The sequence below is a fragment of the Ranitomeya variabilis genome, chromosome 4 (genome assembly GCF_051348905.1).
Source record: "Ranitomeya variabilis isolate aRanVar5 chromosome 4, aRanVar5.hap1, whole genome shotgun sequence".
Classification (NCBI taxonomy): Eukaryota; Metazoa; Chordata; class Amphibia; order Anura; family Dendrobatidae; genus Ranitomeya; species Ranitomeya variabilis.
In genome coordinates, this window is record NC_135235.1 from 63,984,950 (window position 1) to 64,001,151 (window position 16,202).

At 48.5% G+C, this 16,202-nt stretch overlaps 1 protein-coding gene across 1 annotated transcript in view; it reads right to left on the minus strand.

Moving 5' to 3' along the window:
• Window positions 1-16,202, minus strand: part of LOC143769770 (solute carrier family 2, facilitated glucose transporter member 9-like) — a 197,269-nt gene that overhangs the window by 153,668 nt on the left and 27,399 nt on the right. The gene's annotated exons all lie outside the window — the stretch shown is intronic.

The following is a 16,202-nucleotide window of genomic DNA, read 5'->3' on the forward strand; positions in this document are numbered from 1 at the left end:
AAGAGCTGTGCATAACTTAGGGAGGGTAGTAAATGGGTGCTGTCGTGGACTCATTAAAAGAGCATTACCGGTGAGTAATCCGGCTTTTTACCCTTCGCCACGACAGCACCCCACATGAGAGATTTTCAGAGATTCATTATTTGGGTGGGATTACTGTATTAAGAACAGCTCTACCAAAGGTCAGATCAGAAGATGTAGATAGATCAAGTCTATAATGGTTGTAAAAGGTAGAAGGTGTAGACCAAGTTGCGGCCTTACATATTAAATGGATCGGTACATCCGCTTGTTCCGCCCAGGAGGAAGCCATGGCTCGTGTTGAGTGCGCTTTAATACCCGCTGGAGGAATCTCGCCTTTTGACGTATAGGCCAAGCAGATAGCATCTCTGATCCATCGAGATATGGTAGCTCTCGTGACCCCATGTCCTTTCTTGTGGCCCTGAAAGGAGATAAACAGAGCCCTACTCTCCCTCCATGTCTGACACCTTTCTATATAGGTCAGGATGGCTCTTCTGACATCTAAGGTGGAATTTATGCTGTTCTGGAGTTACAGGTGAATCAAAAAAGGAAGGGAGAAATATCTCTTGGGACCTGTGGTAGGTGGACGCTACCTTAGGGAGGTATGAGGGGTCTGGTTTTAGGATTATCCGATCATGGAATATCAGTAAGAAGGGTGGGTCTACTGATAGGGCCTGGATGTCGCTAACCCGTCTAGCTGAGGTTAGGGCTACCAAGAGGGCTACTTTATATGTCAGGACTTTTAAAGGTATTGAATCTAGTGGCTCAAATGGGGAGCTGGTTAAGGCCTCTAGTACTAGATTTAAATCCCACGGAGGTAGACGGGGAATATGGACCGGTTTACTACGTTCACAAGATTTTATGAATCTGGAGATCCACCTATTAGCTGCTATATTGCATCCATATAGGGCTCCTAATGCCGAGACCTGAACTCTTAAGGTATTTACAGATAACCCCAACTCTCGGCCTTTTTGCAAGAACTCTAGAATAGGTGTGACTGGAACTTGCTTAGTGAACGGTACCGTGTAAAAGTCTAAGAATTTATTCCATACCCTACTATATATCAGGGTGGTGGATCTTTTCCTGCTCAATAAGAGGGTGTTTACTAGTTCTGCTGAGAACCCTCTTGATCTTAGTAGTTGCCTCTCAAATTCCACGCCGTCAAGTGAAGACCTTTCACTTGCGGGTGGAAAAAGGGGCCTTGGGACAGCAGTTTCTTGTCTGATGGGAGAATCCATGGATCGCATAGGCACATGGTCTGGAGACAAGAGAACCATGGTCTTTTCGGCCAGAATGGTGCAATGAGGATCACTCTTGCTTGTTCCCTCCTGATTTTTCTGATCACTAGTGGAATCAGAGACATCGGAGGAAAGGCGTATGCCAGCTGGAACCTCCAAGGATGGTGGAGAGAGTCCAACATATCTGGGTGATCCATGGCGTTCAGGGAAGCGAACCTTCTTACTTGCCGGTTGTCTCTTGTGGCAAATAGGTCGATTTGTGGTATCCCCCATGATTCTGTTATCATACTGAATATGGATCTGTTTAAGGTCCATTCCCCTTGACGTAACTCGTTTCGGCTGAGGTAGTCTGCCCTGATGTTCTCTACACCTCTTATGTGCAGGGCTGTTAGGGATGTTAGATGAGTCTCTGCCAGCTGGAAGATGTCTGCAGCTATGGTCATTAGACTTCCTGACTTTGTACCACCCTGACGGTTCACATATGCCACTGTGGTGGAATTGTCCGAGTAAATTCTTACATTTGCTCCTTGAATCTGCGGAAGAAAGTGATTTAAGGCATATTCTACCGCTTTTAACTCCTTCCAATTGGAGGAACATGACAATTCTGCCTGGTCCCAAGTATCTTGGGCCAGACTGTCTTCCATATGTGCTCCCCGCCCAATAGGGCTGGCGTCGGTGGTAATTATTTTAGACGGGTCTATTATCCATGGCACACCCTCTGAGAGGTGGTCCATGTCTAGCCACCAGGATAGTGATTCTAAGACATCTTCGGAAAGAGATATTCTGCTTTCTAGATGTCCGTCTTTTCCCTGAGCCGACAATACCTCATACTGTAATTGACGAGTATGAAATTGTGCCCATGGTACAGCAGGGATACATGATGATAATGACCCCAGTAAAGACATGCCCTTCCTTAGTGTCATGTAGGGGTTGCGTATTGCGTCTGATACCCTTGATTGTATAGTCAGTTTCTTTGCCTGGGGAAGGAAGCATCTCTGACTTACGGAGTCTAGCTGGATTCCTAGAAATGTCTGGACGGTTTCTGGATTCAGCCGGGATTTTTCGAAGTTGACGATCCAACCTAACTCCTGTAGGGACGAGATCGTATTAGATAGACGAGTTTTACACTGAAGCATAGAGTTTCCCACCACTAGAAAGTCATCTAGGTAGGGTATTATCAAGGTATCTCGTTGACGTAGATGAGCCATCACTTCTAATATCACCTTAGTGAAGATGCGGGGGGCCATAGAAAGCCCAAATGGCATTGCAACATACTGAAAGTGATGAACCTGTCCTTCCAGGGTGACTGCTACCCTTAGATACTTTTGATGTTCGGCATGTATGGGAAGATGATAATAGGCATCCTTTAAGTCTATTCCAGCCATGACACACCTAGGAAACAAGAGTTTTATGGTTGAACTAATGGATTCCATTTTGAAGGTATGATTACGTAGGAAGGCGTTAACATCTTTTGAGATTTATGATGGTTCTAAATGAACCATCAGGCTTATTGATCAAAAATAAAGGGGAATAGAACCCCTTCCTTTCTTGATCCTGGGGAACTTCTATCAGGACTTTTTTAGACAGAAGAGATAGGATCTCTGATTCCAGAGCCCTTTGTTGGTCTTGACCTTTTGGAGATGTTACTATAAAGGAATCCCAAGGGATTCGGTCAAATTCCAATTTTAGGCCGTGTTGTACAATGTCCAGAATCCACTGGCTGGATGTTATTTGTTTCCACCTGGGGAGGAAGAATTTTAATCTGCCGCCCACCTCCTGGTTAGCGGTATTTGCGTTTCGGGTTATGGGACCCGCTAAAAAAGGCACCTTTTTGCTTCGGGTCCTTCGACTCCCATCGCTCCCTTTGTTCGAACGGCTTGTTCCTGGTAAAGGGACGTCTTTTGAAGGCTCTCCTGTAGGATGGAAGATACTGGTTAGGGAAGCCTTTTTTCCTTTCTCCTGCTTTACTCAGGAGTTCGTCCAGCGCTTTTCCGAAAAGGAACTCACCCTGGCAGGGGATCGCACAAAGTTTTGCTTTGGCCTGTGCGTCCCCTTTCCAGTTCTTTAGCCAGAGTGCTCGCCGGGCTGTGTTCACTAGGCCGGCTGACCTGGCTGCTAGGCGTAGCGAATCCACAGAGGCATCAGCCAGGAATGCTACTGCTTCTTTGATTAGAGGGAATTTCGGCAGGATTGACTCTCTCGAAGTTCTACCTCTAATTTGTTCCTCCAGTTGCTCCATCCACACTAGTAGTGACCTCGCAGTGCAGGTACTAGATATGGCGGGCCTGAACGCCCCCGTGTTGGCTTCCCACGACCTTTTTAGTAAAGCTTCTGCTTTACGGTCCAGCGGGTCTGTCAGGACTCCTGAATCCTCCACCGGTAAGACCGACTGTTTGGTTGTGGAGGCTACAGCGGCATCAACCTTCGGCACCTTTGACCAGGTATTTAGCTCCTCGTCGCTGAAGGGATAGCGTCTTTTAGAGGATGATGGTAGAAAACCTCTATTTTGCTTATCCCACTCTTTTTTTTACTATTTCTTTAATAGTTTTTATGACGGGGAAGGACCTACGTTTCCTCTGTCCTAACCCCGCGAACATGATGTCCTGAGCCGATTTACTTTCTTTCTCATCTGAGCACCCCATCGTGCTTCTGACAGATTTTATTAAATGGTCCATACTGCTGTTGGGAAGACAAAGTCCCCCTTCAGTCTCGGATGAGCTCGGCTGGCGCTTCACCTGAGGATATACATACATCCTCTGACTGTGAACTGACTGGAGACTTGGACCTACTAAGCTGACGGGTACTGGTGGTACTTGTCTGCGCCAACCCCTGCATTTCTTCCCGGATTATAGCTCTGACATCTGATGGCGTCATTATGTTTTCCTGCGGTAAGGTTTGCATGATACACTCCGAACACAGTTTTTTAACATAATCATCCGGGAGGGGCTGCGTACATAAAGCACATTCCTTGTGCTTGGACTTGTGTGTCCTTTTCTTAGTCTAGAGCAAAGATACAGGAGGAACATATATCAGCATATAGGAAGAGACTCTTTCAAAAACTCACCCAGTGAAGCTGACAGGTACCGGTTCTGGAGGCGGATTTCGTTTGTTGGTAGAACCCTTCTCTGGAGGTCGACCACCACTCTTTGTGCTGCTCTTAGCGCTTCTCTCCTTGCTAGGAGAACGCTGTTGCACTGCGGGCAAGTGCGCATCGTCGGCCGGTGAAGCCATCTTACACACACCGGCCCGACGCTAGCGCTGCATTTTTGAATCTGCCGCTCATTCTCCTGCCTCCCCGGACCAACCCGGAAGTGCTCCAGCGACATCCGGGTTAGACGCGCCGCTCTCACTCACCATGCGGCGGCTAGGGATATTAAGCCGGCCGCAGCAGCGCGCGCGTCCTCACGGTGCCGGGCGGACCCACGGTGACCGGACCCGGACCGTGGATGCTTGGCCAGACGAGGGGGGAGGCTGCAAGCAGGGGCTCCCCCGCCGCTGCTTCTGGAACCGCAGCCCCTGCCGTTCCCTTAGATACCGACGCAGGCGGGTGCATGGCCCAGGGATCCCTCTTCATCTGTAGGTAAGCTGGGTCCCTGTAGGAACAGGAAACCTAAACTGAGGAGGAGAGGGGACCGCCTCCTTTTATTCTGTAGGTTTCCTGTTCCTATGGGCGGATCCCTCTCTCTCATGTGGGGTGCTGTCGTGGCGAAGGGTAAAATACAGGCCTGCCTTACCTCCAGTGAGGAACCCCAAAAGATGATAGTAGGCCCCCACAGATATTGACGGTGAGTTCAGAGGAAATGACATACGTAGGATGAACAGCAGATTTAGCACAGTGAGGTCCGCTTACTAGATAGCAGAAGGACAGGAAAGAGTTACTTCACGGTCGACCTAAAAATCACTATTCAAAAACACCATCCAGAAATTACTTTAAACTCCAGTGACAACTCATGCCACTGGAGTAGTAATTTTCTGTCCACAAGAGCTTCCAGCACTGAAGAGTAACATTGCAGATAGCTGGACAAAATTAGCAAAACAAGAAACAAAATTCAACTTAGCTGAACTGGAACTTGAGGCAGGTGAATGCAACAGAATGCTACTAGCACATTGTTGGCCGGCATGTGACTAACAGCCAAGCAGCCTTAAATAGGAAACTCCCCAAGAGGGTGGCGACAGGTAATCAGAGATGGAGGAAGGCACATAAGAGACACTACCATAACAGACCACCGGGGGAGCCCACAAACCGAATTCACAACAGTACCCCCCCCTTAAGGAGGGGGCACCGAACCCTCACCAGAACCACCAGGGCGACCTGGATGAGCACTATGAAATGCACGAACCAAATCGGGAGCATGAACATCGGATGCTGTCACCCAAGAATTATCCTCCTGGCCATAACCTTTCCACTTAACCAGATACTGAAGTTTCCGTCTGGAAACACGGGAGTCCAAGATCTTTTCCACCACATACTCCAATTCACCCTCAACCAACACAGGAGCAGGTGGATCAGCAGAAGGAACAACCGGTACCTCATACCTCCGCAATAATGACCGATGGAAAACATTATGGATATTAAAAGATGCTGGGAGGTCCAAACGAAAGGACACAGGATTAAGAACCTCCAGAATAACTCTACTGGTCCAATCATCAGGGACAAACAGTCTACCAGGCGGACAGCGATCAGGCCTATCCACCTGAAACTCCTGCAAAGAACGCCGCAGGTCTGGGGAGACAGCTGACAATATCACCCCATCCTTCAGGATGCCGGTAGGTTCGGAATCACCAGGCGAGTCAGGCTCAAAACTCCTAGAGAGGGCATCCGCCCTCACATTCTTGGACCCAGGCAGATATGACACCACAAAGTTAAATCGGGAGAAAAACAACGACCAGCGCGCCTGTCTAGGATTCAGACGCCTGGCCGACTCAAGATAAATTAGATTCTTGTGGTCAGTGAGGACCACCACCTGGTGTCTAGCACCCTCAAGCCAATGACGCCACTCCTCAAACGCCCACTTCATGGCCAGAAGTTCCCGATTTCCCACATCATAATTTCGCTCAGCGGGCGAAAACTTTCGGGAGAAAAACGCACATGGTCTCATTACTGAGCAGTCAGGATCTTTCTGCGACAAAACTGCACCTGCTCCGATCTCCGAAGCATCCACCTCAACCTGGAACGGAAGTAACACATCAGGTTGGCGCAACACAGGAGCGGAAGAAAAGCGGCGCTTAAGCTCTTGAAAGGCCTCCACAGCCGCAGAGGACCAATTAGCAACATCAGCACCCTTTTTGGTCAAATCAGTCAAAGGTTTAGCAATGGCAGAAAAACCCGCTATAAATCGGCGATAGAAATTAGCAAAACCCAAGAACTTTTGCAGACTCTTCAAAGAAGTAGGTTGCATCCAATCACAAATAGCCTGGACCTTGACAGGGTCCATCTCCATAGATGAAGGGGAAAAAATATATCCCAAAAAGGAAATTCTCTGAACTCCAAAACTACACTTTGAGCCCTTTACAAAAAGAGAATTAGCTCGCAAAACCTGAAAAACTCTCCTGACCTGTTGAACGTGAGATTCCCAGTCCTCCGAAAAAACAAGAATATCATCCAAATACACAATCATAAACTTATCCAGATATTCACGGAAAATATCGTGCATAAAGGACTGAAAAACGGAAGGGGCATTTGCGAGACCGAAAGGCATTACCAAATACTCAAAATGGCCTTCAGGCGTATTAAATGCGGTCTTCCACTCATCCCCCTGCTTAATCCGCACCAAATTATACGCACCACGTAGATCGATCTTAGTGAACCACTTAGCCCCCTTTATACGAGCAAACAGATCAGTCAGTAAAGGTAACGGGTACTGGTATTTAACTGTAATCTTATTCAAAAGTCGATAGTCGATACAAGGTCTCAATGAACCATCCTTTTTACCTACAAAGAAAAATCCTGCCCCTAGTGGAGACAACGAGGGGCGAATATGACCCTTTTCCAAGGATTCTCTGATATACTCCCGCATAGCAGTATGTTCAGGTACAGACAAATTAAACAAGCGACCCTTAGGAAACTTACTACCGGGGATCAATTCAATAGCGCAGTCACACTCTCTGTGGGGAGGGAGAGAATCAACTTTAGGCTCTTGAAAGACATCATAAAAATCTGACAGAAATGCTGGGATCTCAGAGGGAGTAGATGAAGAAATAGGAACCAAAGGTGCATCCCCATGAATACCCCGACATCCCCAGCTCAACACAGACATAGATTTCCAGTCCAAGACGGGATTATGAATCTGTAACCATGGTAATCCAAGCACTAAGACATCATGTAGGTTATATAATACAAGGAAACGAATAATCTCCTGATGGTCTGGGGTAAGACGCATAGTCACTTGTGTCCAATATTGTGGTTTATTGCTAGCCAAAGGTGTAGAATCAATACCCTTCAGGGGAATAGAAACTTCCAACGGCTCCAAATCAAACCCACAACGCTTGGCAAAGGACCAATCCATGAGACTCAGAGCGGCGCCAGAATCCACATAAGCATTCACAGTCACAGATGATAAGGTACAAATCAATGTCACGGACAAAAGAAATTTTGACTGCAAGGTACCTGTAGAAAAAGATTTATCAACCTTTTTATCAACCTTATTTATACGTTTAGAGCATGCTGATATAACATGAGCTGGATCTCCACAGTAGAAGCACAATCCATTTTTGCGCCTGTAATTTTGACGTTCGCCTCTAGACAATACACTATCGCATTGCATATGCTCTAATGCCTTTTCAGAGGTCACCGCCAAATGGTGCACAGGTCTTTGCTCAGAAGACACCGCCATATGGTGCACAGGTTTTTGCTCAGAAGATACCGCCATATGGTGCACAGATTCTTCCTCAGAAGACCCCGCCATATGGTGCACAGATTTGCGCTCCCGCAAACGCCGATCAATCTGGATAGCCAATTTCATGGCATCATTCAGACCTGTAGGCACAGGGAACCCCACCATGACATCCTTCACGGCATCAGAGAGACCTTCTCTGAAATTAGCTGCTAAAGCGCACTCATTCCATTTAGTAAGCACCGACCATTTACGGAATTTCTGGCAATATATCTCAGCTTCATCTTGCCCTTGGGAAAGAGCTATCAAGGCTTTCTCAGCCAAAATCTCTAAATTAGGTTCTTCATAAAGCAACCCCAAAGCCTGAAAAAACGCATCTACATTTAACAACGCAGGATCCCCTGGCGATAATGCAAATGCCCAACTTTGTGGGTCGCCGCGCAGTAGAGAGATAACAATTTTAACTTGTTGAGTCTGATCACCAGCAGAGTGAGATCTCAGAGACAAAAACAATTTGCAATTTTCTCTGAAACTCAAAAACCGGGATCTGTCTCCGGTAAAGTATTCAGGCAGAGGAATCTTAGGTTCAGACATTGGAGCACGTATAACAAAATCTTGTAGGTTCTGTACTTTTGTCGCAAGGTTATTCAAACCCGCAACTAAACTCTGTGGATTCATGTTTCAGATGGGTGTAACCCAAGCATTCAGAGGTTAAGAGGAGAGGAGAAAAAAAAAGGCTGAAGACTGCAGTTTAACCCCTTCACCCCCGGAGCTTTTTCCGTTTTTCCGTTTTCGTTTTTCGCTCCCCTCCTTCCCAGAGCCATAACTTTTTTATTTTTCCGTCAATATGGCCATGTGAGGGCTTATTTTTTGCGGGACGAGTTGTACTTTTCAACGACATCATTGGTTTTAGCATGTCGTGTACTAGAAAACGGGAAAAAAATTCCAAGTGCAGTGAAATTGCAAAAAAAGTGCAATCGCACACTTGTTTTTTGCTTGCCTATTTTGCTAGGTTCACTAAATGCTAAAACTGACCTGCCATTATGATTCTCCAGGTCAGTACGAGTTCATAGACACCTAACATGACTAGGTTATTTTTCACCTAAGTGGTGAAAAAAAATTCCAAACTTTGCAAAAAACAAAACAAAACAAAATTGCGCCATTTTCCGATACTCGTAGCGTCTCCATTTTTCGTGATCTGGGGTCAGGTGAGGGCTTATTTTTTGCATGCCGAGCTGGCGTTTTTAATGATAGCATTTTGGTGCAGACACGTTCTTTTGATCGCCCGTTATTGCATTTTAATGCAATGCCGTGGCGACCAAAAAAACGTAATTCTGGCGTTCCGATTTTTTTTCTCGTTACGCCGTTTTGCGATCAGGTTAATGCTTTTTTTTTATTGATAGATCGGGCGATTCTGAACGCGGCGATACCAAATATGTGTAGGTTGGGCGCTTTTTTTATTGATTTATTTTGATTGGGGCGAAAGGGGGGTGATTTAAACTTTTATGTTTTTTTTTTTTTTTTCACATTTTTAAAAACTTTTTTTTTTTACTTTTGCCATGCTTCAATAGCCTCCATGGGAGGCTAGAAGCAGGCACAGCCCGATCGGCTCTGCTATGCAGCACCGATCATAAGATCGCTGCTACACAGCAGAATTGCAGGTGTGCTGTGAGCGCCGACCACAGGGGGGCGCTCACAGCCACCGGCAATCAGTAACCATAGAGGTCTCAAGGACCTCTATGGTTACTGTCCTGATGCATCGCCGACCCCCGATCATGTGACGGGGGTCGGCGATGCGCTCATATCCGGCCGCACGGCCGGATGCGGTAGTTAAATGCCGCTGTCTGTGTTTGACAGCGGCATTTAACTAGTTAATAGCGGCGGGTGATCGCGATTTCACCCGCCGCTATTGCGCGCACATGTCAGCTGTAAGAAACAGCTGACATGTCGCGACTTTGATGTGCGCTCACCGCCGGAGCGCACATCAAAGCGGGGGTCCCGACATGTGACGTACTATACCGTCACATGTCGGGAAGGGGTTAAGCAAGGAATACAAATGATCAAACTAAGGTGCACTTTCAAACACAGCAAAAAAAAAAAAAAAAAAAACCTTTTCTTCTCCTTCCTACTTTAGTGCATATTTTAACACATAGATTTTTTACTGGCCGGCCAAACTGTTATGGTTACCCCAATGACCATGGGAAACAAAAATACAAAACGGACTAGCTCTCGGGTGATGGAAACTAAGGTCGACCGTGACCTGAACCTGACCCAACACTTACAGTAGCCGGGGGATGTACCTACGATGCCCTAGACACCACGCGCCAGCCGGAGATCTAACTACCCCTATAAGAGGAATATACAGGCCTGCCTTACCTCCAGTGAGGAACCCCAAAAGATGATAGTAGGCCCCCACAGATATTGACGGTGAGTTCAGAGGAAATGACATACGTAGGATGAACAGCAGATTTAGCACAGTGAGGTCCGCTTACTAGATAGCAGAAGGACAGGAAAGAGTTACTTCACGGTCGACCTAAAAATCACTATTCAAAAACACCATCCAGAAATTACTTTAAACTCCAGTGACAACTCATGCCACTGGAGTAGTAATTTTCTGTCCACAAGAGCTTCCAGCACTGAAGAGTAACATTGCAGATAGCTGGACAAAATTAGCAAAACAAGAAACAAAATTCAACTTAGCTGAACTGGAACTTGAGGCAGGTGAATGCAACAGAATGCTACTAGCACATTGTTGGCCGGCATGTGACTAACAGCCAAGCAGCCTTAAATAGGAAACTCCCCAAGAGGGTGGCGACAGGTAATCAGAGATGGAGGAAGGCACATAAGAGACACTACCATAACAGACCACCGGGGGAGCCCACAAACCGAATTCACAACAGCCGCGGCTTCGCCCGCTGCGGGGACCGGAGCTGCCCCTGCGTCCGCGGCTGCGACCGCCACCTCCTCTCCTCCCGACTCGGACATGGCCGTCCCTTCCTCCCACTAACCTGCTGGAGGTCGGAGTTCCTCTTCCGGGATTGGCGTCTCACCGCGCTTTCCGTTCCGCGCTTCTTTTGGCTGATCCCGCCCACGTAGCTAAGGCTCCTCCCTCCGCGCGCGGCAATGGCGAATTTTGGCAGTAACTTTCCGCGGCAAGCAGTAGCACACAGTTCTCTCAATAAAGTACAGTCCAAGCACGATAAATCACAGTTCCAAGGCACACATGACCTGATTCTTCAGGCTTAAGTAAATCCTGTTCGTGACGCCAAGTTGGAGCGCCCCCACACCGCCGCAGGGCCGAGGGGTACCCGGAGCCGGGCCTCTGGGTCTCAGTCCTGGGGTTGTCACGGTGGCTAGACCCGGTCCGTGGCCCTGTCTGTCAGTGGGGGACGTCCGGTGCAATAAGTCGTGTTGTAACGGTGGTATAGCGGTGCAGTTGTGGGGTGCAGGTCGCGGTAAATAACGAGGACACCAGGTTGCAGTCTCTTTACCTCTTTACTGAAGATGTGGGAGACTTCAGTCCAGAGCGCTGTTAACTGGGTTTTCAGAGACCGGCCGGTCCAACGACACATCAGGAGTTCTCTTTACAGGTGGGAATCAGTATCTACCTTCTAGCGCTGTGTGTTGTAGTTCTTCCCTGCTGAGCTCCCGGGATAGTCCTCACAACTGTTTCTTTCTGTCTCTACTGTTCCTTCTCCGTCCTCCAGTTGATATGGTAGGACGCACCCGTATGACGGGGTAGGCCTGGAGCTCTTCCGGGACCCTAGAGTCGCCCCTCTCCCACAGCTGCCTCCGTTGTCTGCTTAGGTGTTAAGTGAGACAGCCAACCTGTAGTTAGCTGCCCTGCCGTGGTTTGCAATGTACTTAAAGTCTCTTACTTGCTCGGCGTTCCGGCCACCGACTGTTTGCGCCTCAGAAGGATGTTGCCTCGGTCTAACAGCAAGACCCCTTCTGGTATTTCTCCTTTTCTGTATTCCCGTTGTTTACTGGTTAGTTCTGCTCTGAGGAGTCTGCCAGGATCCCATCCCTGACAGGTCCTCTCACTAGCTCTTCCCAGCTACTTCTCCCTGTCTTCCTGTCCAACCCCCAGTTTTACCAGAGTTGTGAGGAGTGGCCTACTAGATAGGACCACCCCCCCTGGTGGCCGGAGTGTGAAGTGTGGTGTGAGTGTACCTGATCAGAGAAACTCCTTAGTGCAATCAGACGTACCATAGCTCCCCGTAGTGGCGGAGCCACAGTACTGCAACAACCAGGACTCTGGGGTGCTGCAGTCCCTCACTACAGCTCCTTCCTGCCCTTATGCTAAGCAATGTAGAAATAAAAAAAGAAGAATCTTGAACGAGGAGAAACAGGTCCAAGTGGAGGAGGTGGATGAGGAGATACAGGTGGAAGAGGCAGAGGAGGAAGCCACTACAGTTTTTGGGGTTTTTATTTGGAGAGGAGGTCCCCAAATGAAACGAATGGCACATAGAGAATATTGACTGGGTGCTGCTGTTAAAGTTGTCTTGTCATCCAAAAGGTACGGATAAGTCCTGTTGGATCCATTTTAAGGAATGTTATCTTCCCCACATTGGATGTAGACAGGTGGATGTGATGACACCTCCTACCGTGCTAGTACACTAGCTGCAGGGCAGGCCAGCACCTTTAAAGGATAAAGGGCAATCTCAGGCCGTGTGTCCAATTTGGAGACCCACAGGTTAAATGGAGCAGAGTCATCTGTTAATGGGGAGACGTGTGGACACGTACTCTTCCACCATGTTGTTCTAATGCTGCCTCCTGCTAATACTGACTGAATCAGATAGTGGTGTCGGATGTGTGGCATGTTCATAAATTTTTGCCACATTCCGGCCATGCTAACCCTGCCTTCCAAGGTGCTGGCAGTGCCCCAGCTGCGTAGGCAAGTTCCTCCTCCGCCTCTCCCTTGTTGTTCCACTGAGCCCCGCTGTCAGGTGGCAAAGCCAATAGTAATTTTTCTACCTGTGTGTGCTTGTATTCACGCATTTTTCAATCACCTCTCCACGATGGAAATAATGATGGTATGTTGTCCTTGTAGCGGGGATCCATCAGTTTGCCCACCCAGTAAACTGCACTGGTAAAAATATGTCAATTCAGTGGTCATTCTGTAGGCATTGCTGCATGTACAGGCTGCCCAGTGACAATGACAAGCTGCCCTCGGTGGGAGGTATTTAGTCTGGGTTCTCTGTATCCCGCCAAGCCATGCTCCAGTGATGCCTGTAAGCTAACTTGAGTGCCACCCCGCTGTGAACATGGTTGTTCCTCCTCCCCGCCGCCTCCTCCTCCTCCTCCTCCTCATCATCATCCAAAACTCTCCCCTGGCTTTACAGTTGGGTACCTGGCCAATGGTGGTACAATAACCCACCCTCTGAGACATGTGTGGATGACAGGCCTGAAAACGGAGTGAATTGGCTCTGCTCCGCCGCCTCCTGCTCCTCTTCCTCCTGTGCCACTACCTCATCAATCATGGCCTGAATTGTTTTTTCCAGAAGGCATATAACTGGTACATTAATGCTCATGATGGCATCATCAGTGCTGGCCATGTTGGTGGAATATTCAAAGCAGTTCTACATGACACACACTCAGATGGAGGCCCAGTCATTGGTGGTGTAGTGGTGTTGTTCTGCAGTGCGACGCAGCCGTGCACGCTGCAGCTGAAACTCCACTATTGCCTGTTGCTGCTCGCACTGTCTCTCCAGCATATGCAAGGTGGAGTTCCACCTTCTTGGTACGTTGCCTATCAGTGACCGGGAAGGTAAAAGTGATGCTGCAGCGCAGACAGGCGAGCAGCAGCAGGGTAAGAATGCCAAAAATGCAGACACACTGCCTGCACTTTCAGCAGCAGCTCCGATATGTGTAGGTAGTTTTTCAGGAAGCTCTGCATCATCAAGTTTAGCACATGCGCCAGGCAAGGGCTGTGCGTCAAACCGGCTAGGTCCAGATCTGCTATGAAATTTTGCCCATTATTGCACACCACCAGGCCAGGCTTGAGGTTCACTGGCACCACTCGTCGGTCTGCTGTTTGATCCCAGTCCATAGCTCCTGCATGTTTGGGGGATTTGTCCCCCAAACAGAGGAGTTTAAGAACAGCCTGCTGTCGTTCTACCTGGCTGTGCTCAAGTTGGTGGTGCAGGTCTTCCTGTGACCGAATGAGGAGGTGGAGGAGGAAGAAGAGAAGGTGGGGGAGGCAACCTGGACAGATAAACATCCAGCAATACTAGGTGGTGTTAGTGGTGGTAGGACATGAGCTAGAACACTTTCCACCTGTGCCCCAGCCACCACTACATTTACCCAGTGGGCAGTTAGCGAGATGTAACGTCTCTGGTCATGCTTACTGGTACATGTATCGTTGGTTATGTGGACTTTGCCACTGACGGCGTTGCGCTGTGTCCACTTGATTTGATCCGCAATATGTTTGTGCACGGAAGGGATGGTCTGCCTAGAAAAGTAGTGGTGGCTGGGAAGAATGTACTAGGAGACAGCCACTATCAGTTTTTTAAAAGTGTCTGTCTCCACCAGCCAGAATGGCAGCATTTCAAAGGCCAGTAATTTGGAAATACTGTCATTCAGGACCATGATGGCTCATGGCTGGCTAGGTTGGCATCTCCTCTCTCTCTCTGTCGAGAATTTGGAGGATAGAAAGCTGAATACTTCCATGGGACGGTGCGGAAATGCTTGGCGACACTTGTGGTGGTGGTGATGCTGTCACATCCTCTCTTCAGACAGGTGGTCCTGTTGATCACGAGTGGGAAAAAGAGGCTGAAACGGCAGCAGCATAGGCAGCAGGAAGAGGCTCATGCTTTTTAAAGGTGTTTACTCCACTGCCCCTCGTGCTTGAAAGTCAGATGCCTAGTCATACATGTGGTTCTCCGGTTCTGAACATTTATGCCTCTCTTCAGGGTCTTATGGCACAGATTGCAAAAGCAGCTGTCAATTGTCGTCAGCATATTCCCTGAAGAAATGCCATGCCAGGGAGCTCTTTTGAGCTGTCTTTGGTGTGCTTATATCAGTGGCGCAGTGGGCAGTAGCAACCGTTTTACTCGCTAGGGGCTATATACTCTGCCTTTGCACCCTGCTCCCTTTTTTGTTGTGCTCTTGTGGCAGTGTGGCCACCTCCTCTTCCTCTGAACTATGCACATCACTAGGATGGCCTTCGCTCCATGTCTAGGACCTCAGCATCCTCCGCATCATCTTCCACCAACTCCTCAACCTTGCCCTCCTTGCCAGTCTGTACACTGCATAAAGACGCTGCAGTTGTCAGATGATGATGAAACTCAGTTGCCATGGGTTGCGGTGGTCCACTGACTGTGTGCACTAGCCCACCCACATACTCATCCTCCAACCTAACAAGTGGTTGGATATCAGTGCACTCAGTCTCCTCCACTTCCAGAGCAGAGGCAGGTGGATGAGCCGCATAACCCCAGCCAGCAGACACATCAAAAAGCAGAAGAGACTGCTTTATGACTTGGGGCTTAGACTGCTTGGCTGATTTGCAAGGGGGTGAAAGCCGAGTGCCCATGGTCCCCAGGTGCCAACTGTGCAATTTCTACATTGGACCGGATGGAAGCTAATGTGAAGGAACTGGAGCCACTCTCAGCCATCCAGTCTAACACCTTTTCAACATCTTGTGTCCTCACCATTTGTGCAGCGGTATTCGAGCCTACAAAAGGGGCACATAACATCCTATTGGCTGTGTGCACCAGAGGAAGGTATTTTATTTGGGCCGTGAGCCCCCGGAGCCCACAGTCTCAAGAAAATGGCCGCTGGAAGCATCAAGTGCACAGATTGAGATCTCGGCTCAACCACGATCCCAATCTACGCACGTGCTGCCTTTGGCAGCCACAGCTTCGGCAAGATCGCCACCAGGAAACCAATTATGCACTCTGCTCTGCTCACCACCGACACCGGGCTGCAGCATCACCACACTTCTGCTGGCTCCCTAAGGAAGGGACCCTGCTCCACTCTGCTCCACCACTGCCACAACCTCCCCAGTAAGCCTGAATTCGGACTATAAGATGCACCACCCATTTTCCCCAAAAAAAATTTGGGAGAAAAGTGTGTCTCATAATTTTAAAAATATGATATTTAGGTCTGCAAAACT